This window comes from Gopherus flavomarginatus, chromosome 1, assembly GCF_025201925.1.
Source record: "Gopherus flavomarginatus isolate rGopFla2 chromosome 1, rGopFla2.mat.asm, whole genome shotgun sequence".
In the NCBI taxonomy this organism is placed as follows: domain Eukaryota; kingdom Metazoa; phylum Chordata; order Testudines; family Testudinidae; genus Gopherus; species Gopherus flavomarginatus.
Genome location: NC_066617.1, coordinates 152,247,599 through 152,261,605, shown reverse-complemented (window position 1 = coordinate 152,261,605; position 14,007 = coordinate 152,247,599). Strand labels below are relative to the sequence as shown.

Below are 14,007 nucleotides of genomic sequence, written 5' to 3'. Positions count from 1 at the left end.
CTACTGCAGGGATGAGATAAAGGAGGATCAGCCAACTAGGTTTCACAGACACAGTGTGTGTGTGGGGGGGTCCATTAAGACAGCAAAATAACAAAGTGATGAGCCATTTACAGGAAGACACATATGTCCCCTTCTATCCCTGTCCTTGCTTCTATTCCCCTCTACATCTGCCCCCCCTCCAGTCTGTCTTGGTCCCCCTCTACTGCTAACCCCCGCACCCACCTTCTCCCCTTCCCCCTACACCCCTGTTGCTAACCCCTCTGTATTTCAATCATGTTCTTTCCTCCTTCTCTTCCTCACTGCCAGGGTGCCAGAAGGGGGTCACTGAGTACACAGCAGAGACAGGATCCCTGGTCTCCATCCCAACATCTAGCCCCACAGCAGTCAGGAGGACCAATTGCAGGAAAAGTCCTGCTCAGTCCAGGCTAAAGCATGCTCAGTGAGCTCTAGTGGGGAAGAAGAGTAAAATAAGTTTTGGACTAGAATGCTGCCAGCCTCTACCCAGCAGGAGTGAGCTTCTCAGCCCAGGATGACAGACTCGGGCTGATGGAGTTCGCACTAACTCTCTAAAAATAGCTGTGTAGACAGTGCTTTGAAGTTGCAGGCCAGGTTGAAGTTTGAGCTCTGAAGCCAAGCCCCTGTTCCTAGGCTTCAGAGCCTGAGCCGCAGCCCAAACTACAACTTCATAGCGTTCTCTACAGAGCTATTTTTAGAGCACTAGCATGAGTCCTGCTAGACCAAGTCAGTCAACCCAGGCTGGGAGGCTCACTTCTGTAAGCTGTGTAGGCATATCCTAAGAAACCACATATGCAAATGGTGGTTTCCAGAGGTGTTTAATTTGGGTGGATTTTCACAGGGGCTAGCAAAAAGCAAATCCCTCTCACTATATTGACCCCTTTCCCCCTCTTTCCTGCTACCTAATTTCAAGTCCCTGCTTCAAAGCGTGGAGGCTACTAATTTTATACCATTGTGTCACTCCTGATTCCAACAGTCTGAGGGCAGAATCAGGCCCCATTCAAGGTAAATTCAATAATGCCTGTAAAGTTCTTTGAGGTTCAGAGGTGCTATAGAAACACCAGCTATTATAATTATTAGTAATAACTTCTATTGCTAAGTTTCTAAGATCACTGTAACTCTGACAGCAGCCTAAGGACCCCAAGCTGAAGGCTGACCACAGAGACAGATAACAATAAGTCAAGTTACTTCCCATAGCCAACATTTTGCATGAGACATTGGCTGTGGTCACAAGTCACTACATTGGGGGTGACTGCAGAGCTGAATGGCAGGAAGTCAAGAAAGAGTCCAGCGCTCACACTCTGCAGAGGTGATATAAGCCGCACTAACTGTGGTCTGGAGTCCCCTGCTCACACATCTCCTTTCCTGGGGCACCATGAAGAATTAATTTGGATAATGATATCTACTTTGAGATTCCTCCTACACTGCCTTCTCTTTGACGGAGGCTTCATGGCAGAGGGTGAGTCTGCAGCTCCGATCAGCCAGTTACACTGAATGCAGATGGCACTGTGCTTGCTAGGGAAGCATGTTGACTTCTCTGGTTTCCTTTCAGAAAAGGGGGAGTTATAATTTTAGGATGAAAATTTCCCATTAGGTGGGAAATGTGTCAGTTTGGAAGAGAGTGGTCTTGTCCGCATGAGAAAGCTGCTTGGGTTTAACTTAATATATGATTTAGTTAAACTGGTGCAAAGGACTCTTATTTCAGTTTAAAAGTGGTTTATTTTAGTTAATCTTAAATCAACTCTGGTTGCTGAAAACCAAGGAAATGTCAGTTTTGGAACTTTTGTTGAGAACTCAAAAAATTTTGTAGCAAATTTTAAAAAAATGTAATAAAAAACTTGATAGGGAAAAAACATTTCACAATCAACTCTACTGGACATACTCCAGTGTGAGCACTGAACTTGCCTATTAAGCTTTTTATTGAAAACAAAGATTCATTCACTAAGGTTATGCTTCCTGTAAGGAGGAGCCCTGGCTCCCCGCCGCGCCTGAGGGGGACGAGCCAGAGCAGGCGCCTCAGTGGGCGGAGTCAGCACGGCCTGTCCCCGCCCCCCGGAAGTCAAGGGGCAGGACAGGAAGTATAAAAGCCCGGCCCCAGCACTCAGTTGGGTGCAGGCTGCTGGAGAGGACAGATGCTGGTGCCTGAGCTCCCGCCGGGCCGGACCTGCCTCGCGCCCACTACCCAGAGGAGCGCTGGCCGGACCTGCCCCGCACCCACTACCCAGAGGAGCGCTGGCTGGACTTGCCTCAGACCCGGTACCCGGAGGAACGTCGGCCTGACCTGCCGTGTGCCCGATACCCCGAGGAGTGGCCTGAGCTTCCCCACGACCGGTACCCGGAGGAGCCCATGGTCTGGGACCCACCAGACGACACCGGCAAGAACCAGGTACCCAGAGAGGGGGAGGTTGGAAGTAACCCGGGGATAGCCGACCCTGGTTTGGCTCCTGAAGAGCCCGAACCCATGTCAGTGTGTTGCGGCCAGGATCCCCACTGACCGCAGCGGGTCTTGACCGCTGCTAGGGCCCCGGGCTGGAACGCAGTGGAGTGGGAGGGCCTGCGTTCCCCCTGCCACCCGTAACCGGGTGGCAGACTCCCCCTCTTCCCGCCTATTGCCACTGTTCTGCCCTGACCCAGAGGGCCAGAGCCAATTAGACTTGTGTTTGGTGCCCCGCCCGAACCAAGGGCTGGGCCCCTTTGACTTTGCCACTGCTCTGCCCTGACCCAGAGAGCCAGAGTGAACTAGACTTGTGTTTGGTGCCCTGCCCGAACCAAGGGCTGGGCCCTGTTGACTTTGCCACTGCTCTGCCCTGACCCAAAGGGCCAGAGCTAATTAGACTTGTATTTGGTGCCCCGCCTGAGCCAAGGGCCCGGGCTGATACTGTGTTTGCTCAGCCCCTGCTAGGGGCCTGAGCCTGAACTATTACTGCCTGGCCTGTCCAAGGGCCTGGGCTGATACTGTGTTTGCTCAGCCTCTGCTAGGGGCCTGACCCTGAACTATTACTGCCCGGCCTGTCCACTGGGCTGATACTGTGTTTGCTCAGCCCCTCTGGCGGCCTGAGCCTGAACTATTGCTGCCCGCCCTGTCCAAGGGCCGGGGCTTATTGACTTTGAGAGCCCCGACCCCGGCTAGAGGGCCGGGGCTCTACCCTGTTTACAGACCGTATACCCTGCTCAACACCTGCCGAGGGGCTAAGCCGACCCGGACTGCAGTGCGTAAGGAGGCGCCCTGGCTCCCCGCCGCGCCTGAGGGGGACGAGCCCTGACACAACCGGCTTACACTTCCTAATTAACTCAGTTCTAATTGCTTTTGATATTTTGACCTTTAAATAGCAGGGAATGTGCAGGGTTCCGGAAACTGTGTGGAAAATTGGAAAGAACTTTTTTAGGGTATTATTATTTTGTAAAAGCAGCAAAGAGTTCTGTGACACCTTATAGACTAACAAATGTATTGGAGCATGAGCATGCATCTGATGAAGTGGGTATTTACCCACAAAAGCTCATGCTCCAATACGTTTGTTAGTCTATAAGGTGCCACAGGACTGTTTGCTGCTTTTACAGATCCAGACTAACATGGCTACCCTTCTATTATTTTGTAAAGGTTCTATTTGTTACTTTTTTAAACGGTTGCCTTTCCTCTTCTAGAGAGGACAATATGATGGATTACATCACAGTTACAATTTTAAGATGGTCTTGTTTCTCTAACTTTTAGTGACTTTTAAATCGAACAGTAATAACCAACTCCTGTCCTCTGACCTTTTTTTTCCAGATAACTGCTGGCAGATTGTCTGACTCCTAATTCTGAAGCGGTAAACTCAAGGTGAATTAAATGGAATCCATTAGAATCATAGAATCATAGAACTGAAAGGGACCTCGAGAGGTCATCTAGTCCAGTCCCCTGCCCTCAAGGCAGGACTAAATATTATCTAGACCATCTCTGACAGGTGTTTGTCCAACCTGCTCTTAAAAATCCCCAGTGATGGAGATTCTACAACCTCCCTAAGCAATTTATTCAAGTGCTTAACCACCCTGACAGTTAGGAAGTTTTTCCTAATGTCCAACCTAAACTGCCCTTGCTGCAATTGAAGCCCATTGCTTCTTACCCTATCCTCAGAGGTTAAGAAGAATATTTTTTCTCCCTCCTCCTTGTAACAACCTTTTATGTACTTGAAAACTGTTATCATGTCCCCTCTCCGTCTTCTCTTCTCCAGACTAAACAAACCCATTTTTTTCAATCTTCCCTCATAGGTCATGTTTTCTAGACCTTTAATCATTTTTATTGTTCTTCTCTGGACTTCCTCCAATTTGTCCACATCTTTCCTGAAATTTGGCGCCCAGAATTGGACACAATGCTCCATTTGAGGCCTAATGAGCATGGAGTAGAGTGGAAGAATTACTTCTTGTGTCTTGCTTACAATACTCCTGCTAATACATCCCAGCATGATGTTTGCTTTTTTTGCAACAGCATTACACTCAGATCATTGCAAAGGCTGTCAGAAATAATGATTCCCCAGTTTCTATTAAGAAATTAGTTTATCCTTATATCAGAATCATAAAAAATGCAGACTAAAGAAAAATTGGAACACCCAAAATTGGAAGTAACTTGAATTTTCAATCACAGATTAAAATTCATCTCTATTTTGGAAGTTGGTGGCAATGGGCTTTGACAAGACAGGAAAGAGATTTCATCCCAGCAGAAGTTGTACAGACAATATTGATTGGTGGGCCCCCGTGCGAGCAAAACTTTTTATTAATTTAAATCATACAGGATTTTTCTCCTCAGATTGGTCACCAGGTATTATTGTTCCACTTTATAAAAACGGTGACAAAACTGATCCTGGGAATTACTGCCAGTTAGCCTCTTACATGTATATATTAAAATTTACACTAGATATCGGGGTGAGTAGAGTTTTGGGCAGAGAACTGTAATTTATTTGCCCAGGAATAAACAGGCTATTTGCCAAGGAACAAACCTGAATGGCCGCTCTACCTTTGCTAACTGCTTTGTCCTCTCATCGATTCACAAATATTATTCCTCAAAGAAGGGAAAATGTTATGCAGCCTTCGTTGACCTGAAAGTGGCTTTGGATTGACAGAGGTCATCTCTGGGAGAAACTTGCATGGACTGGTATACCAGCTAGGCTATTTTATCTCCTGAGATCCCTGCACAGCCAAACTTTTCATGATGGTTAATGGAACGAACATATAGATGGTGTAAAGAAGAAAGCACTTCTATACAAGCAGTGCTATGTTTCACTCAGGTCTATGGGGCAAATCTAATCACTCCAGTTGTAGAGTTTTCATGGCTAAAGTCTGTGCCCAAGTACTATATCACATGGAAATTTGCGGCTGGAATAATCTTAGGGAGTCAGGGTTGAGCAAAACAGTGTTTTAAAGAAAATGCCCCAAATTATACCTCTGCTGCTTTACTCAGGGCAAAAGTAGGGGAATGTGCTATTTCAACCAAAGCCTTTATATTAATTGTCTCTGCATTTATCAAATGTATCTACAGTGCCTTCCAAGTTTATGTCTAGAACAGGCCTGCACAACATGCGGCCCAGGGGCTGCATGTGGCCCATGGGGGGTGAGTAGGCAAGCGGCAGGTGACGGAGAGGGGCTGAAGAGGCGGGCGAGCAGTGGTGGGGGATGAGGAGGAGAGCTGGGTGAGTGGGCAGTGGCAGGGGCTGAGGAGGCGAGCCAAAAGGTGGGGGGGGTGAGGAGGCGAATGGGCAGGCAGTGGCGGGGGATAAGGAGGCGAACCGCAGGGGTGAGGGACTGAGGAGACGAGCTAGGAGTCAGTGGCTGACCTGTTCTACTGATCTGGTCTGGCTCCCATACTCTCTCCAAGGGTTGCAGCTTTCTGAGAGTGCCTGCCTTCCACGCCTTCCTCATTCACATCTCATTCATTCAACAGGGCAATCGATTACAAAGTTGGGGGAAGAGCTTGTTCTACTTCTAGCAAAAAGACATTTTTCTTTTACATTAATTATACTACCTTAGGGGCCCGCTATAACATATTACCAAGGTTCAATGCTGCTGTTTAGGTGGGGCAGTGCTGAGGAAGGAGGGTTTGTTTCCATGGGGTGGGCGGTGCTGGGGAGGGGAGTATTTCAGGGGGGCTGGGCAGCACTGGGGGGGGTGGGGTCGGCGGGGCCAGGGGGTTTCGGTCCTCAGCTGTTTTCTTTGGAGTAATATGGCCCTCTCTTTTTTATGAGTTGTGCACGCCTGGTCTAGAGGAACAGCTCAAGCAGGTACATATTCTAAAGTTCGCTTGGCTGTTTTCAAATTCACTGCTCCCTCCATTCTTTGCGCTTTTCAGAACTAGACTTAGGACTGTTGGCAAAAGTGTGGAAACTTTAATTAAGCTTTGAGCAAAAGATGCCTGCAAACAACTGGATGTGGCATTTGTTCATACAACAGATATGTCTCCTTGGCTTTCTCACTTAAAGAAAATCCACAGTTATGAGAAATATTTGGACATTTAGAACAACAGTATGTTAAACAGGGCCTTCAAACTATGCAGATGGACAGTTTGGAAAGGAGGTATGCTGGTACTGAGAGAGAGAGTATTGTTTTTGTCCATTTAGGTCTGGCCAAGTTTAAGACTTATCACACTACTTATTGTCTTGTAACCTGTACTCAGGGCCAGCTTTAGGCCTATTCCAACAATTCCCCCGAATTGGGCCCACGCCTAAGAGGGCCCCACACCCAGTGAGAATCCCTTCCCTGGTTAGAGGCGCCTTTTTAATTTTTACTCACCCGGCGGTGCTCCAGGTCTTCAGTGGCACTTCGATGTTGGGTACTTTGCTCATTCTGGGTCTTTGGCGGCAGGTCCTTCAGTGCGGTCGAAAACCTGGAGTGAGCGAAGGACCCACCGCCAAAGACTCAGAGCACCGCCAGGTGAGTACAAGCCCCACATGTTTTTTTTTATAGTCATCCCTGCCGGGGCCCCATCGAAACTGTTCAAATTGGGCCTCGCACTTCCTAAAGCCAGCCCTGCCTGTACTGCACCCAAGAAATAAATGGCTATTTCCTTTCTTGGTCTAGATGCCTTTTACCACATTACCTCAGAAATTAGAATACTTGCTGTAAAATTAAAATGTTCCAGTTGTGTGGGGTCTTGCCCTATGTGACTGGTCAGCCAGAAAAATAAGAAAAAAAGGATATGAAAGAGAGGCTGCTTTTGACAGAAATGAAATAATGTACTCCTATATTTTATTCTATTTTTGTGCATTATTTTTAGGGGTGGTGATTTTAAAGTGTAACTGACTTTAGGGAAGGGTTTATCTTGTGCAGATTCTGGCTCTTGTATTTGTAGTTCAGTTTCTGGAAAATGTCCAGCACAGCAAACCCAGTGGATACTGAAAAGTCTGGTTTGAGAAACCATTTGGCTAAAATGCTCTTCTTTTCATCTCACTGATCTGTGGGAGAGATCTCTTTCTCTGTATATTATGCTCTCACTATCAAATTTAACCTTGCATACTAGTCACATAGTAATTAATAATACTTTGCATGAGGGCTGTCAAGTGATTAAATGGTATTCTATTATTGTTTAACAGTGTGATTAATCACACAATATTTTTTTAAATATTTTTGATGTTTTCTACATTTTCAAATATATTGATTTCAATTACAACACAGAATACAAAGTATACACTGCTCACTTTATATTTATTTTTTATTACAAATATTTGCTCTGTAAAAAAACAAAAAATTGCATTTTTAATTCACCTAATACTAGTATTGTAGTGCAATCTTATTATCATTAAAGTGAACTTACAAATGTAGAATTATGTAAAAAACCCACTGCATTCAAAAATAAAACAATGTACAATTTTATAGCCTGCAAGTCCATTCAGTCCTACTTTTTGTTCTGCCAATCGCTCAGGCAAACAAGTTTGTTTACATTTGCAGGAGATAATGCTGCCCACTTCTTGTTTACAATCACATCTGAAAGTGAGAACAGGTGTTCTTACAGCACTGTAGTAGCCGGTATCAAAGATATGAATCTGTAGCACATCTGACACGTGCATATGTCCCTTCATGCTTCAACCACCATTCCAGAGGACATGCGTACATGCTAATAAGGGATTCTGCTCGATAACAATCCAAAGCATCATCAGCATGGAAGCATGTCCTCTGGAATGGTGGCCAATGCATGAAGGGACATACAAATGTTTAGCATATCTGGCATGTAAATACTTACAAAAGTGCCATGCAAATGCCTGTTCTCACTTTCTGGTGACATTGTAAATAAGAAGCAGGCAGCTTTATCTCCTGTAAATGTTAAACAAACTTGCTTGTCTTAGTGATTGGCTAAACAAGAAGTGGACTGAGTGGATTTGTAGGCTCTGAAGTTTTACACTGTTTTGGTTTTGAGTGCAGTTATATAACAAAATATCTACATTTGTAAGTTGCACTTTCATGACAAAGAGGTTGCACTATGGTACTCGTATGAGGTGAATTGAAAAATATTATTTATTTTGTTATTTTTACAGTGCAAATATTTATAATAAAAATAATATGCACTTTGATTTCAATTACAACACAGAATACAATATATATGAAAATGTAGAAAAACTTCCAAAATATTTAATAAATTTAAATTGGTATTCTATTTTTGAACAGTGTGATTAAAACTGTAATTAATCGTGATTATTTTTTTTAAGTTAATCATGTGAGTTAACTGTGATTAATTGACAGCCCTACTTTGTACTTATACAGGAAATGTTTTGCTTAATTTCAAAACACTTTACAGTAGTGGATAAACATAGTTATCCCATTTTCCAGATGGACAGAGTGGTTAAGTGATTCGCCCAAAATCGCACCTTGATGGGAATGGAAATGAGGTCTTCTGACCACCAGTTTTGTGCCCTAGCCACTGGAGCATGGTGCAATAGTTTGAGATGTGTGTGAGCATAAAAGGATGGGAGTGCAAGACACCAAGTGATCACATAGTGGCAGCAGACAGTAAGGGAATGAGGAAAGGTGGCTGCCAGCTCTGAGAACTACTTCAGTTCAGGTCACCTACGTATAAACGGATAGGTCACTTTCAGCCCTTGGAGAGGAGCACATTGACTCCTATCACTGCTTCTCTTCCCATAGGTATTTCTAGTATGCGACTGGTAGATGGGGACAACCCCTGCTCTGGGTGGCTGGAGGTGCTGCATGAAGCTACCTGGGGCACAGTGTATGATAAGCATTGGGATGCTCACGACTCTGCGGTGATGTGCAAACAACTAGGATGTGGATCTGCATTGGAATCTCCATGGTTCAGCTTTGGACCAGCCTCTGGTCCTGTGTGGTTGATGGCCACATTCTGCCGTGGTACTGAGCAATATGTCTCAGTGTCTGAGCCATGGGATGGGGCAGGAGTCCTGCAGTCATGCTCAGGATGTTTGAGTAATATGCTCAGCATCAGGTAACTACATTCTTTGCTACTTACTTGTATGGTTTAGTGCAGACAGCCATGAGAATTCTCCTTCCAACTTGCTCAGTCTCCAAGAGCCACTAGTACTGTGGAAGCTGAGTCTGTTACCTCCTGTGCGTTAGAGCTCTGCACTGCCATGCAAGAGACCCAGATTTGGGTCACCTGGGCCAGGTCTCCAGCTTTCCCTTGGGAGGGACAATGGAGGTTGGGAACACCAAAGCAGATGGGTCTGGGGGACCTAGAGTTGGCCACTCTGAGCTGCCTTAGGGGAAATCCAGATTCATTTTGCAATTCTAGCCTCCTGCTCTCCTCCTACAGCTGCAGCAGGTGTTGAGAGAGCTTAGAGGCTGAGTTGGCTGCCTCGTAGAGGCTAGCACTCTGTCATCATGTTGGAGATCAGGGCTCAGTTCCCAGTCCTGAACTCTTAACTTCCCATGGAGAAAACACAGCAGCGGCTCCCTACTCCGACACAGGGACAGTATCAATCTGCAGTATCTGTCTCCAGCCTTGCCCTTTCTTCTGCAGATATCTCCAGTGTGCGCCTGGTAGGTGACCAAGGCCCCTGTGCAGGGCGTGTAGAGGTATTTCTCCAGGGCAGGTGGGGCACTGTGTGCAGCCTGGGCTGGAGCACCACATCCTCCTCCATCCTCTGTGGCAGTCTGGGCTGTGGATCACCTCCAGAGACGACATCTATGCCAGCATCCGTGTCAGGCCACTCCTTGGCACTCCAAGGCCTACTCTGTGGTCCTGTAGACTGCAACATCTCTCAGTGCAGCTCCTGGCTGTTGGACAGGAAGCTCCATGTTGATGCAAATGCTGTGGTGGTGGTCTGCTCAGGCACAGGTGTGACAAAAGAATTTCTCTTGATCCCACCCATGAGCTCTGTGGTTGAGGAATCCCTTATTCTCCCCAGTCCAAGGCAAAGTGGGTTTGAGGAGGATAATGGGTGATGGGGGAGAAGGTGGGAATGAATTCCTGAGTCCAATAGCCACAAAGAGGGGAACATAACCAGGATAGTAAACTCTTGTGGGGGGCATGTCACTCTCCTTCCTGCCTCTCACCAGTGGCAGAAAGCCTATGGATTTAGTGTGTGGGTGTTGAGTGGTACTGGTGGCCTGTGATCTACAAGTGGTCATACTAGATGATCTGGTGGTCCTCTATGACTCTATGGGAGGACTCTAGGGTAGCAGAGTACACCTGGGAGAGGAGAGTCTTTGGGGGAGAGATCTGAGAGGTTGGAGGGCCAGGGAGTTGTGTTCTTGGGAAAATGGCTTTAATATGGCTCTTCACAGCCCCGTGGCTGGAAACACCGTGGTTTGGATTCTTTGTGTGAAGTGCCAGGAGGAGGAGGGAGTTTTAAAGGAATGATGGCTGAGTTTGGGGACTGAAGGTTTGTCAGGGCTGAATATTTGGATGCAAATTTTGAGTCGAGTGAGAAGAATTATGGGTGCAGTTGAAATTTGGGGTGAAGGTTCCAGTTTTGGAGTGATGGTTTTCGCTTAGTTTATTCTTACTTCCACCCTGCCCCTGCTTTTTTAGATGGAGTTTTCAAAGTGAAATTATTTATCCTGTGTTAGTGTGCATGGAACGCTAACTGACGGCCCTTGAGTTTGTCCTGCTGACTCCTGCTTCCCTTTATGTTTCCCCAGAGGATTTGTCAGTTGGTCCATCTCACCACCGTGTCTTCTACTTTTGGAGCTCCTGGATTTTCCGCCTGTTGATCGCCATGGCTGTGTTTGTGTCTATTCTCTTGGGACCCACTTGCTGCTTGTCTCCCAGAATCAAAATTAAGATCTCAGTCAAAGCTCCTGTGGGGACTGGATGACTCAGAACAGTCAGGGGATGGGATATGGAGCTTTTCATCTCTTGGTCTCCAGTTTCACTGTAGCCCCAGGTCAGGAAGTCTGGGTAGCTCAGTATGATTACAGAATGGAATATGATTGGTCCTGCTTTGAGCAGGGGGTTGGACTAGATGACCTCCTGAGGTCCTTTCCAACCCTGATATTCTATGACCTATGACTAAACCATTTTGATTGGAGTCATGGGAGCCTAGATTAGTAGAGCTGCACAGGTACTAGAATTTTTGCTCTGTGAAAAATTTCAAAATTTGTTTTCATTCTAAATCAGAATTTTCCACAGAACACAACTAGAATGTTTCATTTCAATAAAATCAGAAAGTTTCATTAAAATTTTGACTTTTAAAACAAAATAAAATAAATTTTGATACAAAACTGTTTTAAAATAAAAAGTCAAAACATTTCATTTTATTAAAATGAAATTTGGTCCAAACTGACACGTTTCCACTGGAAGTTTCAATTCTGACAAAACAGCATTTTCAAACAGAAAAAATTCAGGTGGATAATTTTTGACCAACTCTAATCATGGGTATATTCCCTCAGCAGCCATTAGGTTCCTATAGGCCTGAGTGCCATACTGTGACCGGGGTCCTAGCGGGGGCCAGTTGTGGTCACTCAATTAGGGTGAACTGCAAAGAATGCAGCAGACAATCCCCAAAAAGCTGGTGGATATTCCAATATTTAGATTTACCAAGCCAGCATGAAACAGCTTCTTTATTACCTTACTGGTTACTCAGAAGTCCAAACAATACAGATCCCTTAAAGTGACCCAGCCTCAGGGCTCCATCCAAGTACTTAAGTCAAGCATGATGATTTCTGAAAATCTTGTTTCATCAAATAAAATAAAAGGTCCTACCAATCCCAAAGGATTGGACACATTATCTCCTAGGTTAATGCATGTTTCAGATCTTACCCAAATACATGCTACAACCAATTCTTATTAACTAAACTAAAATTTATTAAAAACCAAAAGAGCCACAGAATGGTTAAAAGATCAATATACATAATGACATGAGTTCAATTCACTGAAGTTTAGATTCATAGCAGAGATGGTGAGCTTTATAGTTTCAGAGAGTTCCTTTAGAATTCAGTTCATAAGTTATAGTCCAATGTCCAAATATCATATTCAGGGCGTGCCAGCATAACTGAGACCTCAGTCTTGTGACTCAAACTTCCCCTGATGAAGCTTAGGCAGATCTGAGATGAACAGGATCAGGACCCAAGCGTCTTTTTATACAGTGTTCTAGCATCCACTTGACCACACAGTCTTGATTGAACAATAGGTTTTTGATGTAACCTTTTGCTTTCTAAACACCACTAGTAATAAGTTACACAAATTAACAGAGGGCAATTTATCCATAGACAGTCTATCACAAACTTCAAAGAGACATATAGCCAATGACATAATTTTACCCAAGAGATATCCAAATGTTAATATTCCATTTTGATCTCTGAATCAATAGTTATAATGACAGACAGGAACTGTCTGTTTAGGGGTAGCATTTAAGATACACACAATTAATATTACTTCTAACAATATAGGTTTACATTTCAAAGTTCTAGCCTATTTAGCATTAACGGCCCTAATTATAATTTGCATACCTTTCTAACATGACTTTAAAGGTGAGCTTTAGGTCATCCAGCCTGCAAGCTGTTTAACCCTTTCTAGCCATGCATCACACATATCATTAGCAAATATGACATTTCTGGGTTTGGTGAGGCCAGCTGGAGGAAGCACAGAGTGAGAAAGGCGGGATGTAGTTTCTAAAGATAAAGACGGCTACTCCAGGAAGCCAACGTGTTTTGTGTGTTTATTGTGATTAGTAGAAAAGACACAGGTTCTCAGAGCAAAGACTATTGCAGTTTTATTCAGCATGGCCAGCTATCCATTTATTGGGGGTCGTGAAGGAATTTTCCTCCAGGGCAGATTGGCAGAGGCCCTGGAGGTTTTTCGCCTTCCCCTGCTGTGTGGGGCATGGGTCACTTGCTGGTGGATTCTCTGCAGCTTGAGGTCTTCAGACCACAATTTGAGGGCTTCAGTGGCTCAGGCATAGGTTAGGGGTTTGTTATAGAAGTGGATGGGTGGGGTTCTGTGCCCTGCTTTGTGCAGGGGGTCGGACTGGATGATCCCATTGGTCCCTTCTGACCCTAGAATCTATGAATCCCAGTCTGCAGCATCACAACTCTAACAGCCCAGAATACTCCAGTGCAAGAGATAATTTTGTGCACTTTATATGGATCCTCACAGTCCCAGCTGATCACCTTTCTTTCCATGCAATACCACAGCTGCACATTTCTTCCTGACCACGGATGATGGTCAATATATGCTCAGAAGCATAAGAACTGGTAGCCTTGTAATTGTTATCCTAGCTAATTTAATGGCAAGTGCTGTTCTTTCTATGTTTAAAATAATTTTGACTCTTCCTAAATTAATTGCCTCTCCTACTGTGAGTTCCTTAAGAATATTACATTAAAAATTTATTTCCTTTTCCCCATTTTCAGTGTGTCTTCTTTTCATTGTCAGTGGTGTCTTACTCTTTTGTTTTTGTTAATCTTTTAACTTTACCATAACTACTCTTAGTCAAGTTCTTTCCAAGTTAAACTGTTGTGCTGTTAATCTGTTAATCCTGACTCCTTTAAATCCCACGTGACATACATATGCACATGCAAACACGTCTCTCATTTTTGTTGCCCTTCTCCAAGCCTGTT

The 14,007-nt window shown here is 44.9% G+C and overlaps 1 long non-coding RNA gene across 1 annotated transcript; it reads left to right on the top strand.

Annotated features, from left to right (window-relative positions):
* The first annotated feature begins 1,241 nt into the window (after positions 1-1,241).
* Positions 1,242-11,703, top strand: LOC127047234 (uncharacterized). Its single transcript, XR_007773354.1, has 3 exons — positions 1,242-1,474; positions 3,782-3,832; positions 11,092-11,703. It is a non-coding gene; the product is annotated as an uncharacterized LOC127047234 (long non-coding RNA).
* Positions 11,704-14,007: the final 2,304 nt, after the last annotated feature.